This window comes from Salvelinus alpinus, chromosome 9 (genome assembly GCF_045679555.1).
Source record: "Salvelinus alpinus chromosome 9, SLU_Salpinus.1, whole genome shotgun sequence".
Lineage (NCBI taxonomy): Eukaryota > Metazoa > Chordata > Actinopteri > Salmoniformes > Salmonidae > Salvelinus > Salvelinus alpinus.
This window is the reverse complement of record NC_092094.1, coordinates 48,894,051-48,907,271: the sequence shown is the minus strand read 5'-3', so window position 1 is coordinate 48,907,271 and position 13,221 is coordinate 48,894,051. Positions and strand designations below refer to the sequence as shown.

Genomic DNA, 13,221 nt, shown 5'->3' with positions numbered 1-13,221 from the left:
ACTTTCAAAGCAGAATTACTTTCCCATGACATACCATTTTGTAGCTCTGTCTCTACTTTTATCCAATGGGGAAAAAACTACTTCAGGCCTCCCGAGTGGCGCAGCGGTCTAAGGCACTGCATTGCAGTGCTAGCTGCATCACTACAGATCCTGGCTGTGTCGCAGCCAGCCGCGACCGGGTTGTCCTTGTCCCATCGCACTCTAGCGACTCCTGTGGTAGGCCGGGCGTAGTGCACGCTGACATGGTCACCAGGTGTACGGTGTTTCCTCCGACACATTGGTGCGGCTGGCTTTGGTGAGGCTGGCTTTGGTGAGGCTGGCATTGGTGCGGCTGGCATTGGTGCGGCTGGCATTGTGTCAAGAAGCAGTGTGGCTTGGCAGAGTCGTGTTTCGGAGGACGCACGGCTCTCGACCTTTGCCTCTCCCGAGTCCATACGTGAGTTGCAGCAATGGGACAGGACTAACAACAAATTGGATACCACAAAATAGGGGAGAAAAAGGGGTAAAAAAATGTTTATAACAAAACCACATACAAAAAAAACTGACAAGGGGTGGCTACTTTGAAGAATCTCAAATATAACATATTTTGATTTGTTTTACACTTTTTCAGTTACTACATGTTTCCATGTGTTATTTCATAGTTTTGATATCTTCACTATTATTCTACAAATCAGAAAATAGTAGAAATAAAGAAACACCCTGGAATGAGTAGGTGTCCAAACTTTTGACTGGTATTATATATATCAGTATAAACACTTTTTCCCTTAAAAGTTATGAGGTCCAAAAGGCACCACATCAAGATAATGTGTAATGTGATGTAGTCAGAGGAAGATGTGTGTAGCTCACGTTAGCTAGCTACCTTGCTAACAACAGCTAACTGTAGTACATTGGCATTTAGGTCAATACAGGACAGGCTCTTGGATACTAGCTTCCAAGCTTATCATAGGATGTAGCTAGCTTGCTTTCAATGATATTTCAACTCAAACTGGCTAGCCAACTTGTTTCAACTCAGACAAAAATATAACTAACCCGGATTTGCAAGTTAAGTAGCTAGCTAGCTAGCATTTCGGATTCGTCTTCTAACACAAAACAACATGCCTGTTCTCATAAAAGTTTGTGTATTTTCTAAGGCAAAAACGAATTAAGGATGGTACTTGTCTACTACAAATACAGCTATGGCTCTGGCAGCAAATATCAACATGTATCAGCAAGCATTCAGCAATGTACACAGCTGTTTGCATAGTCACGGCATCAGTGTCACCGGCCTGGATCTATCCTGTAGTTACAGTCCCTCTTTTAGCATATAAATTGCTTCCAAACTAGAGAATGTTATTTATCCTCGCTATATGTTTATTGGGTGATACTTTATTCCATTCACAGGCCAAGTACAGAACCTGGTGGATTTTTGTTCAGCAGCGTCGTGGGAACCCTGCTAACATATCAAGAGCTGTTACAGAAGGGCCAACTCATCCCTAACCATCTCAATTGGATTGAGTTTGGGTGATTGTGGAGGCCAGGTCATCTGATGCAGCACTCCATCACTCTCATTCCTGGTCAAATAGCCCTTACACAGCCTGGAGGTGTTTTTCGGGTCATTGTTCTGTTGAAAAACAAATGATAGTCCCACTAACCGCAAAACAGAAGGGATGGCGTATCACTGCAGAATGCTGTGGTAGCCATGCTGGTTAAGTGTGCCTTGAATTCTAAATAAATCACGACAGTGTCACCAGCAAAGCATCCCCACACCATCACACCTCCATGTTTCACAGTGGGAACCACACATGCGGAAATCATCCGTTCACCTACTCTGCGTCTCACAAAGACACGGCGGTTAGAACCAAAAATCTCAAATTTGGACTCATCAGACCAAAGGACAGATTTCCACCGGTCTAATATCCATTGCTCATGTTTCATGGCCCAAGCAAGTCTCTTCTTCTTAATGGTGTCCTTGGGCTACAATTTCTGAGGCTGGTAAACTCTAATGAACGTATCCTCTGCAGCAGAGGTAACTCTGCTAGGCTGGGAGCTGAGTGATATGGGCCTTAAACAGTTCCTCTCCTCATCTGTACTGCCACATGTGACCGTTTTCCCTGCACTCAGCCCCCCCCCCCTCAGCTTCATTATGGCACCCCTCATGTCTCTTTAATAACTAATGATTAATAGTAGTTCAAGCTCAGAAATCCAAACCCATCATCATTAATAAAAATATCGGAAAATTATGAAAATATATCAATATGACCAATTCTAAATGCCAATTTAAAGATTCCTGTGCAGCAATATAATACTTACATGTGCATTCCACATGACATTGCATTCTAGCACAGGCGTGAGGGTGGTATGAACGGCATAGTCATCCACATACAGTCATTCAATTCTGCAAGAGTAATGGGCACACAGCATGATTTCATTCCTATCAATTTCCTACAGGAGAAATAAAACCCTCTACTCAAATCAGTAATGAGACACTTACCGTAGAATAAACATGACTCCCATCACTTCTCCACATGATTAGACAACTCTAAAACGATGACAAAATAGCCAAATGGTGGACAGGAAGAATGTCTATTTCTTCTACCGTAACTTTGATCCCTTTTCATCTAGAATCTATTTTTCTAAGTATTATTCTTTCACCCAAAACTTAACTAGCTATACATGTTGCACCAGCAAAGTAGGGGCAGAGCGGTGTGAGACCAATGTGACTGAGGCGGTGTGGGTGAGATGGGCAATGATTTTAGGGCTGGGCCTCTCCAGCATTATCTCTTTACTCTATGTAGGTCAGACAGAACGCCGGACCCTTTAGCCTCTGCCCAGAGAGCGAGATTGAAAGAGAGATGTGGTACATGGCCAACTTGCATCGTTAATTAGGAGACTAGGCACCCTTTATAAGACGAGAGGTTTAATTTAGGAGGGTCATTCTAATTCATTTCAATCACATTTTGACCGCACTCCTTTTGATTTGAACAAAACGTTCCATACATATTTACTTTTTTGGACCTGAATACCAAAACATTCAGGAGATAGAGGTGCCATAAGTTTACCCATTTTGCATACCCCACAATACAATGAGACATCTATGTCTGCATCACTGGAAAAGATAAATGGTTGAGTTTGATATAATTGAGTTTGATATATAAGCTTACAAAACTATTTGATAATTTCAACTAAAAAAAATACTTTTTTCAACTTGATTGGATTCCACCTGTGGTAAATTCAATTGATTGGAAATTATTTGGAAAGGCACACCCCTATCTACAGTATATAAGGTCCCACAGTTGACAGTGCATGGCAGTTTTCAAATGCACTATGTGAAACTGATAGATGCACACACACATGTTAATGTTTTTAAATGTATGTAAAATTGGAGTCTTTTGCCTGTAAATGTCATTTTTTCGTTGTGTCTGACCACAGTAAGACTAGCTGTTGCCATTGGCGTCGGCTAACGGGGATCCTAATAAATCAAATCTAAATCCCAAGGGTTCTCAACTATAAGCACCGTTTACCCGCGGGACCATGTGAACTACAACCCCGACGCTCTGTTTTATCATTTAGAAACATCAATAATCATTGCTTGCGATAAGGTTTTCGAAACATATGGATCTTATCTTTCATATCAGCGAGAATCTTTCAAAAAAAAAAAAAAAGACACTTGCTGTAGCAGGTTTGCACAGATCCATACGGGTGTGTGACTTCAGCCGACAAAATACACTTCCACTACACTTCTTCCCCGAGTACACTTACACACAGGTGTAGCACGTATTCTGTAAACAAGCGCTGTAACATGGAGATATGGCTGCGTGGGAACACTAACCCTAAACTTATCAAGATGTGTAGTAATTTAACCTTCGTCTTTTTTATAAACAAGCGATGTGTGTTAATGCGGGGCTCTAAAAGGTCAACTGACCCTTAGGCCGTTTAAAACCAAAAAAATGTGGTGTCGATATGACTCAGAAACATTATTTCTAGTGTCAAACTTGACTACAAAGTGTAAATGGGATAATTGTAACCCGTTTCAAGAAGCTAGGCATATGTCACACGTCACTACTTCAGACTACTTTTTTTGTGACCCATCCACGTAGCTACATGTGGCTGATTATAGCATTTATATCACATGACCCATCAATTAAGACACATGTTTAGACAAGCGTCATCTAATAATTAGAAAATGTTTATACAATATTTTTTATCTGGACACTTTCAAAGTCAGATTAAGATATAGGCCAAAAACTAGATAGTGTATTTTTACCTGGAGTTTTTCCCTTATTGTAGGCTACTACTTAAACCACTTTTAGTATAGTAAACAACCAAAGAGTTCAAGACTATCTTACTCCCTCTGTTTAGCACATGGCCTCACAAGTGAATCATTAAAGAGACAGGCGGGGCTAAAGCTTAAGAGCGTGTGAACAATGTTGAATAGGTCTAGACAAAGTAGCACTCCAGTAGGCGTACCAAAACATTCAACGGCCACTTTCTCAAAAGTGGGGTTACAAGTTTATCAACTTTCAAAGCAGAATTACTTTCCCATGACATACCATTTTGTAGCTCTGTCTCTACTTTTATCCAATGGGGAAAAAACTACTTCAGGCCTCCCGAGTGGCGCAGCGGTCTAAGGCACTGCATTGCAGTGCTAGCTGCATCACTACAGATCCTGGCTGTGTCGCAGCCAGCCGCGACCGGGTTGTCCTTGTCCCATCGCACTCTAGCGACTCCTGTGGTAGGCCGGGCGTAGTGCACGCTGACATGGTCACCAGGTGTACGGTGTTTCCTCCGACACATTGGTGCGGCTGGCTTTGGTGAGGCTGGCTTTGGTGAGGCTGGCATTGGTGCGGCTGGCATTGGTGCGGCTGGCATTGTGTCAAGAAGCAGTGTGGCTTGGCAGAGTCGTGTTTCGGAGGACGCACGGCTCTCGACCTTTGCCTCTCCCGAGTCCATACGTGAGTTGCAGCAATGGGACAGGACTAACAACAAATTGGATACCACAAAATAGGGGAGAAAAAGGGGTAAAAAAATGTTTATAACAAAACCACATACAAAAAAAACTGACAAGGGGTGGCTACTTTGAAGAATCTCAAATATAACATATTTTGATTTGTTTTACACTTTTTCAGTTACTACATGTTTCCATGTGTTATTTCATAGTTTTGATATCTTCACTATTATTCTACAAATCAGAAAATAGTAGAAATAAAGAAACACCCTGGAATGAGTAGGTGTCCAAACTTTTGACTGGTATTATATATATCAGTATAAACACTTTTTCCCTTAAAAGTTATGAGGTCCAAAAGGCACCACATCAAGATAATGTGTAATGTGATGTAGTCAGAGGAAGATGTGTGTAGCTCACGTTAGCTAGCTACCTTGCTAACAACAGCTAACTGTAGTACATTGGCATTTAGGTCAATACAGGACAGGCTCTTGGATACTAGCTTCCAAGCTTATCATAGGATGTAGCTAGCTTGCTTTCAATGATATTTCAACTCAAACTGGCTAGCCAACTTGTTTCAACTCAGACAAAAATATAACTAACCCGGATTTGCAAGTTAAGTAGCTAGCTAGCTAGCATTTCGGATTCGTCTTCTAACACAAAACAACATGCCTGTTCTCATAAAAGTTTGTGTATTTTCTAAGGCAAAAACGAATTAAGGATGGTACTTGTCTACTACAAATACAGCTATGGCTCTGGCAGCAAATATCAACATGTATCAGCAAGCATTCAGCAATGTACACAGCTGTTTGCATAGTCACGGCATCAGTGTCACCGGCCTGGATCTATCCTGTAGTTACAGTCCCTCTTTTAGCATATAAATTGCTTCCAAACTAGAGAATGTTATTTATCCTCGCTATATGTTTATTGGGTGATACTTTATTCCATTCACAGGCCAAGTACAGAACCTGGTGGATTTTTGTTCAGCAGCGTCGTGGGAACCCTGCTAACATATCAAGAGCTGTTACAGAAGGGCCAACTCATCCCTAACCATCTCAATTGGATTGAGTTTGGGTGATTGTGGAGGCCAGGTCATCTGATGCAGCACTCCATCACTCTCATTCCTGGTCAAATAGCCCTTACACAGCCTGGAGGTGTTTTTCGGGTCATTGTTCTGTTGAAAAACAAATGATAGTCCCACTAACCGCAAAACAGAAGGGATGGCGTATCACTGCAGAATGCTGTGGTAGCCATGCTGGTTAAGTGTGCCTTGAATTCTAAATAAATCACGACAGTGTCACCAGCAAAGCATCCCCACACCATCACACCTCCATGTTTCACAGTGGGAACCACACATGCGGAAATCATCCGTTCACCTACTCTGCGTCTCACAAAGACACGGCGGTTAGAACCAAAAATCTCAAATTTGGACTCATCAGACCAAAGGACAGATTTCCACCGGTCTAATATCCATTGCTCATGTTTCATGGCCCAAGCAAGTCTCTTCTTCTTAATGGTGTCCTTGGGCTACAATTTCTGAGGCTGGTAAACTCTAATGAACGTATCCTCTGCAGCAGAGGTAACTCTGCTAGGCTGGGAGCTGAGTGATATGGTCCTTAAACAGTTCCTCTCCTCATCTGTACTGCCACATGTGACCGTTTTCCCTGCACTCAGCCCCCCCCCCCTCAGCTTCATTATGGCACCCCTCATGTCTCTTTAATAACTAATGATTAATAGTAGTTCAAGCTCAGAAATCCAAACCCATCATCATTAATAAAAATATCGGAAAATTATGAAAATATATCAATATGACCAATTCTAAATGCCAATTTAAAGATTCCTGTGCAGCAATATAATACTTACATGTGCATTCCACATGACATTGCATTCTAGCACAGGCGTGAGGGTGGTATGAACGGCATAGTCATCCACATACAGTCATTCAATTCTGCAAGAGTAATGGGCACACAGCATGATTTCATTCCTATCAATTTCCTACAGGAGAAATAAAACCCTCTACTCAAATCAGTAATGAGACACTTACCGTAGAATAAACATGACTCCCATCACTTCTCCACATGATTAGACAACTCTAAAACGATGACAAAATAGCCAAATGGTGGACAGGAAGAATGTCTATTTCTTCTACCGTAACTTTGATCCCTTTTCATCTAGAATCTATTTTTCTAAGTATTATTCTTTCACCCAAAACTTAACTAGCTATACATGTTGCACCAGCAAAGTAGGGGCAGAGCGGTGTGAGACCAATGTGACTGAGGCGGTGTGGGTGAGACGGGCAATGATTTTAGGGCTGGGCCTCTCCAGCATTATCTCTTTACTCTATGTAGGTCAGACAGAACGCCGGACCCTTTAGCCTCTGCCCAGAGAGCGAGATTGAAAGAGAGATGTGGTACATGGCCAACTTGCATCGTTAATTAGGAGACTAGGCACCCTTTATAAGACGAGAGGTTTAATTTAGGAGGGTCATTCTAATTCATTTCAATCACATTTTGACCGCACTCCTTTTGATTTGAACAAAACGTTCCATACATATTTACTTTTTTGGACCTGAATACCAAAACATTCAGGAGATAGAGGTGCCATAAGTTTACCCATTTTGCATACCCCACAATACAATGAGACATCTATGTCTGCATCACTGGAAAAGATAAATGGTTGAGTTTGATATAATTGAGTTTGATATATAAGCTTACAAAACTATTTGATAATTTCAACTAAAAAAAATACTTTTTTCAACTTGATTGGATTCCACCTGTGGTAAATTCAATTGATTGGAAATTATTTGGAAAGGCACACCCCTATCTACAGTATATAAGGTCCCACAGTTGACAGTGCATGGCAGTTTTCAAATGCACTATGTGAAACTGATAGATGCACACACACATGTTAATGTTTTTAAATGTATGTAAAATTGGAGTCTTTTGCCTGTAAATGTCATTTTTTCGTTGTGTCTGACCACAGTAAGACTAGCTGTTGCCATTGGCGTCGGCTAACGGGGATCCTAATAAATCAAATCTAAATCCCAAGGGTTCTCAACTATAAGCACCGTTTACCCGCGGGACCATGTGAACTACAACCCCGACGCTCTGTTTTATCATTTAGAAACATCAATAATCATTGCTTGCGATAAGGTTTTCGAAACATATGGATCTTATCTTTCATATCAGCGAGAATCTTTCAAAAAAAAAAAAAAAGACACTTGCTGTAGCAGGTTTGCACAGATCCATACGGGTGTGTGACTTCAGCCGACAAAATACACTTCCACTACACTTCTTCCCCGAGTACACTTACACACAGGTGTAGCACGTATTCTGTAAACAAGCGCTGTAACATGGAGATATGGCTGCGTGGGAACACTAACCCTAAACTTATCAAGATGTGTAGTAATTTAACCTTCGTCTTTTTTATAAACAAGCGATGTGTGTTAATGCGGGGCTCTAAAAGGTCAACTGACCCTTAGGCCGTTTAAAACCAAAAAAATGTGGTGTCGATATGACTCAGAAACATTATTTCTAGTGTCAAACTTGACTACAAAGTGTAAATGGGATAATTGTAACCCGTTTCAAGAAGCTAGGCATATGTCACACGTCACTACTTCAGACTACTTTTTTTGTGACCCATCCACGTAGCTACATGTGGCTGATTATAGCATTTATATCACATGACCCATCAATTAAGACACATGTTTAGACAAGCGTCATCTAATAATTAGAAAATGTTTATACAATATTTTTTATCTGGACACTTTCAAAGTCAGATTAAGATATAGGCCAAAAACTAGATAGTGTATTTTTACCTGGAGTTTTTCCCTTATTGTAGGCTACTACTTAAACCACTTTTAGTATAGTAAACAACCAAAGAGTTCAAGACTATCTTACTCCCTCTGTTTAGCACATGGCCTCACAAGTGAATCATTAAAGAGACAGGCGGGGCTAAAGCTTAAGAGCGTGTGAACAATGTTGAATAGGTCTAGACAAAGTAGCACTCCAGTAGGCGTACCAAAACATTCAACGGCCACTTTCTCAAAAGTGGGGTTACAAGTTTATCAACTTTCAAAGCAGAATTACTTTCCCATGACATACCATTTTGTAGCTCTGTCTCTACTTTTATCCAATGGGGAAAAAACTACTTCAGGCCTCCCGAGTGGCGCAGCGGTCTAAGGCACTGCATTGCAGTGCTAGCTGCATCACTACAGATCCTGGCTGTGTCGCAGCCAGCCGCGACCGGGTTGTCCTTGTCCCATCGCACTCTAGCGACTCCTGTGGTAGGCCGGGCGTAGTGCACGCTGACATGGTCACCAGGTGTACGGTGTTTCCTCCGACACATTGGTGCGGCTGGCTTTGGTGAGGCTGGCTTTGGTGAGGCTGGCATTGGTGCGGCTGGCATTGGTGCGGCTGGCATTGTGTCAAGAAGCAGTGTGGCTTGGCAGAGTCGTGTTTCGGAGGACGCACGGCTCTCGACCTTTGCCTCTCCCGAGTCCATACGTGAGTTGCAGCAATGGGACAGGACTAACAACAAATTGGATACCACAAAATAGGGGAGAAAAAGGGGTAAAAAAATGTTTATAACAAAACCACATACAAAAAAAACTGACAAGGGGTGGCTACTTTGAAGAATCTCAAATATAACATATTTTGATTTGTTTTACACTTTTTCAGTTACTACATGTTTCCATGTGTTATTTCATAGTTTTGATATCTTCACTATTATTCTACAAATCAGAAAATAGTAGAAATAAAGAAACACCCTGGAATGAGTAGGTGTCCAAACTTTTGACTGGTATTATATATATCAGTATAAACACTTTTTCCCTTAAAAGTTATGAGGTCCAAAAGGCACCACATCAAGATAATGTGTAATGTGATGTAGTCAGAGGAAGATGTGTGTAGCTCACGTTAGCTAGCTACCTTGCTAACAACAGCTAACTGTAGTACATTGGCATTTAGGTCAATACAGGACAGGCTCTTGGATACTAGCTTCCAAGCTTATCATAGGATGTAGCTAGCTTGCTTTCAATGATATTTCAACTCAAACTGGCTAGCCAACTTGTTTCAACTCAGACAAAAATATAACTAACCCGGATTTGCAAGTTAAGTAGCTAGCTAGCTAGCATTTCGGATTCGTCTTCTAACACAAAACAACATGCCTGTTCTCATAAAAGTTTGTGTATTTTCTAAGGCAAAAACGAATTAAGGATGGTACTTGTCTACTACAAATACAGCTATGGCTCTGGCAGCAAATATCAACATGTATCAGCAAGCATTCAGCAATGTACACAGCTGTTTGCATAGTCACGGCATCAGTGTCACCGGCCTGGATCTATCCTGTAGTTACAGTCCCTCTTTTAGCATATAAATTGCTTCCAAACTAGAGAATGTTATTTATCCTCGCTATATGTTTATTGGGTGATACTTTATTCCATTCACAGGCCAAGTACAGAACCTGGTGGATTTTTGTTCAGCAGCGTCGTGGGAACCCTGCTAACATATCAAGAGCTGTTACAGAAGGGCCAACTCATCCCTAACCATCTCAATTGGATTGAGTTTGGGTGATTGTGGAGGCCAGGTCATCTGATGCAGCACTCCATCACTCTCATTCCTGGTCAAATAGCCCTTACACAGCCTGGAGGTGTTTTTCGGGTCATTGTTCTGTTGAAAAACAAATGATAGTCCCACTAACCGCAAAACAGAAGGGATGGCGTATCACTGCAGAATGCTGTGGTAGCCATGCTGGTTAAGTGTGCCTTGAATTCTAAATAAATCACGACAGTGTCACCAGCAAAGCATCCCCACACCATCACACCTCCATGTTTCACAGTGGGAACCACACATGCGGAAATCATCCGTTCACCTACTCTGCGTCTCACAAAGACACGGCGGTTAGAACCAAAAATCTCAAATTTGGACTCATCAGACCAAAGGACAGATTTCCACCGGTCTAATATCCATTGCTCATGTTTCATGGCCCAAGCAAGTCTCTTCTTCTTAATGGTGTCCTTGGGCTACAATTTCTGAGGCTGGTAAACTCTAATGAACGTATCCTCTGCAGCAGAGGTAACTCTGCTAGGCTGGGAGCTGAGTGATATGGTCCTTAAACAGTTCCTCTCCTCATCTGTACTGCCACATGTGACCGTTTTCCCTGCACTCAGCCCCCCCCCCCCTCAGCTTCATTATGGCACCCCTCATGTCTCTTTAATAACTAATGATTAATAGTAGTTCAAGCTCAGAAATCCAAACCCATCATCATTAATAAAAATATCGGAAAATTATGAAAATATATCAATATGACCAATTCTAAATGCCAATTTAAAGATTCCTGTGCAGCAATATAATACTTACATGTGCATTCCACATGACATTGCATTCTAGCACAGGCGTGAGGGTGGTATGAACGGCATAGTCATCCACATACAGTCATTCAATTCTGCAAGAGTAATGGGCACACAGCATGATTTCATTCCTATCAATTTCCTACAGGAGAAATAAAACCCTCTACTCAAATCAGTAATGAGACACTTACCGTAGAATAAACATGACTCCCATCACTTCTCCACATGATTAGACAATTCTAAAACGATGACAAAATAGCCAAATGGTGGACAGGAAGAATGTCTATTTCTTGTACCGTAACTTTGATCCCTTTTCATCTAGAATCTATTTTTCTAAGTATTATTCTTTCCCCAAAACTTAACTAGCTATACATGTTGCACCAGCAAAGTAGGGGCAGAGCGGTGTGAGACCAATGTGACTGAGGCGGTGTGGGTGAGACGGGCAATGATTTTAGGGCTGGGCCTCTCCAGCATTATCTCTTTACTCTATGTAGGTCAGACAGAACGCCGGACCCTTTAGCCTCTGCCCAGAGAGCGAGATTGAAAGAGAGATGTGGTACATGGCCAACTTGCATCGTTAATTAGGAGACTAGGCACCCTTTATAAGACGAGAGGTTTAATTTAGGAGGGTCATTCTAATTCATTTCAATCACATTTTGACCGCACTCCTTTTGATTTGAACAAAACGTTCCAAACATATTTACTTTTTTGGACCTGAATACCAAAACATTCAGGAGATAGAGGTGCCATAAGTTTACCCATTTTGCATACCCCACAATACAATGAGACATCTATGTCTGCATCACTGGAAAAGATAAATGGTTGAGTTTGATATAATTGAGTTTGATATATAAGCTTACAAAACTATTTGATCATTTCAACTAAAAAAAATACTTTTTTCAACTTGATTGGATTCCACCTGTGGTAAATTCAATTGATTGGAAATTATTTGGAAAGGCACACCCCTATCTACAGTATATAAGGTCCCACAGTTGACAGTGCATGGCAGTTTTCAAATGCACTATGTGAAACTGATAGATGCACACACACATGTTAATGTTTTTAAATGTATGTAAAATTGGAGTCTTTTGCCTGTAAATGTCATTTTTTCGTTGTGTCTGACCACAGTAAGACTAGCTGTTGCCATTGGCGTCGGCTAACGGGGATCCTAATAAATCAAATCTAAATCCCAAGGGTTCTCAACTATAAGCACCGTTTACCCGCGGGACCATGTGAACTACAACCCCGACGCTCTGTTTTATCATTTAGAAACATCAATAATCATTGCTTGCGATAAGGTTTTCGAAACATATGGATCTTATCTTTCATATCAGCGAGAATCTTTCAAAAAAAAAAAAAAAGACACTTGCTGTAGCAGGTTTGCACAGATCCATACGGGTGTGTGACTTCAGCCGACAAAATACACTTCCACTACACTTCTTCCCCGAGTACACTTACACACAGGTGTAGCACGTATTCTGTAAACAAGCGCTGTAACATGGAGATATGGCTGCGTGGGAACACTAACCCTAAACTTATCAAGATGTGTAGTAATTTAACCTTCGTCTTTTTTATAAACAAGCGATGTGTGTTAATGCGGGGCTCTAAATCAAATCAAATCAAATGAAATTTTATTAGTCACATACACATGGTTAGCAGATGTTAATGCGAGTGTAGCGAAATGCTTGTGCTTCTAGTTCCGACAATGCAGTAATAACCAACAAGTAATCTAACCTAACAATTCCACAACTACTACCTTATACACACACACAAGTGTAAAGGGATAAAGAATATGTACATAAAGATATATGAATGAGTGGTGGTACAGAACGGCATGGCAAGATGCAGTAGATGGTATAGAGTACGGTATATACATATGAGATGAGTACTGTAGGGTATGTAAACATAAAGTGGCATAGTTTAAAGTGGCTAGTGGTACATGTATTACATA

At 41.2% G+C, this 13,221-nt stretch overlaps 1 protein-coding gene across 4 annotated transcripts in view; it reads right to left on the bottom strand.

Moving 5' to 3' along the window:
- Positions 1 to 13,221, bottom strand: part of LOC139530252 (GRAM domain-containing protein 4-like) — an 85,647-nt gene that overhangs the window by 61,608 nt on the left and 10,818 nt on the right. Inside the window, exons 1-3 of one of the 4 annotated variants that reach the window (XM_071326478.1) lie at positions 2,471 to 2,666; positions 2,290 to 2,374; positions 35 to 460 (exon numbers count right to left, since the gene is read on the bottom strand). The exons of 2 other annotated variants lie outside the window; for them this stretch is intronic. The gene's annotated coding sequence lies outside the window, so the exon portion shown is untranslated. Of the gene's footprint in view, positions 1 to 34; positions 461 to 2,289; positions 2,667 to 13,221 lie in introns of those variants that run through there. One more of the 4 variants, XM_071326485.1, reaches the window with a different exon arrangement.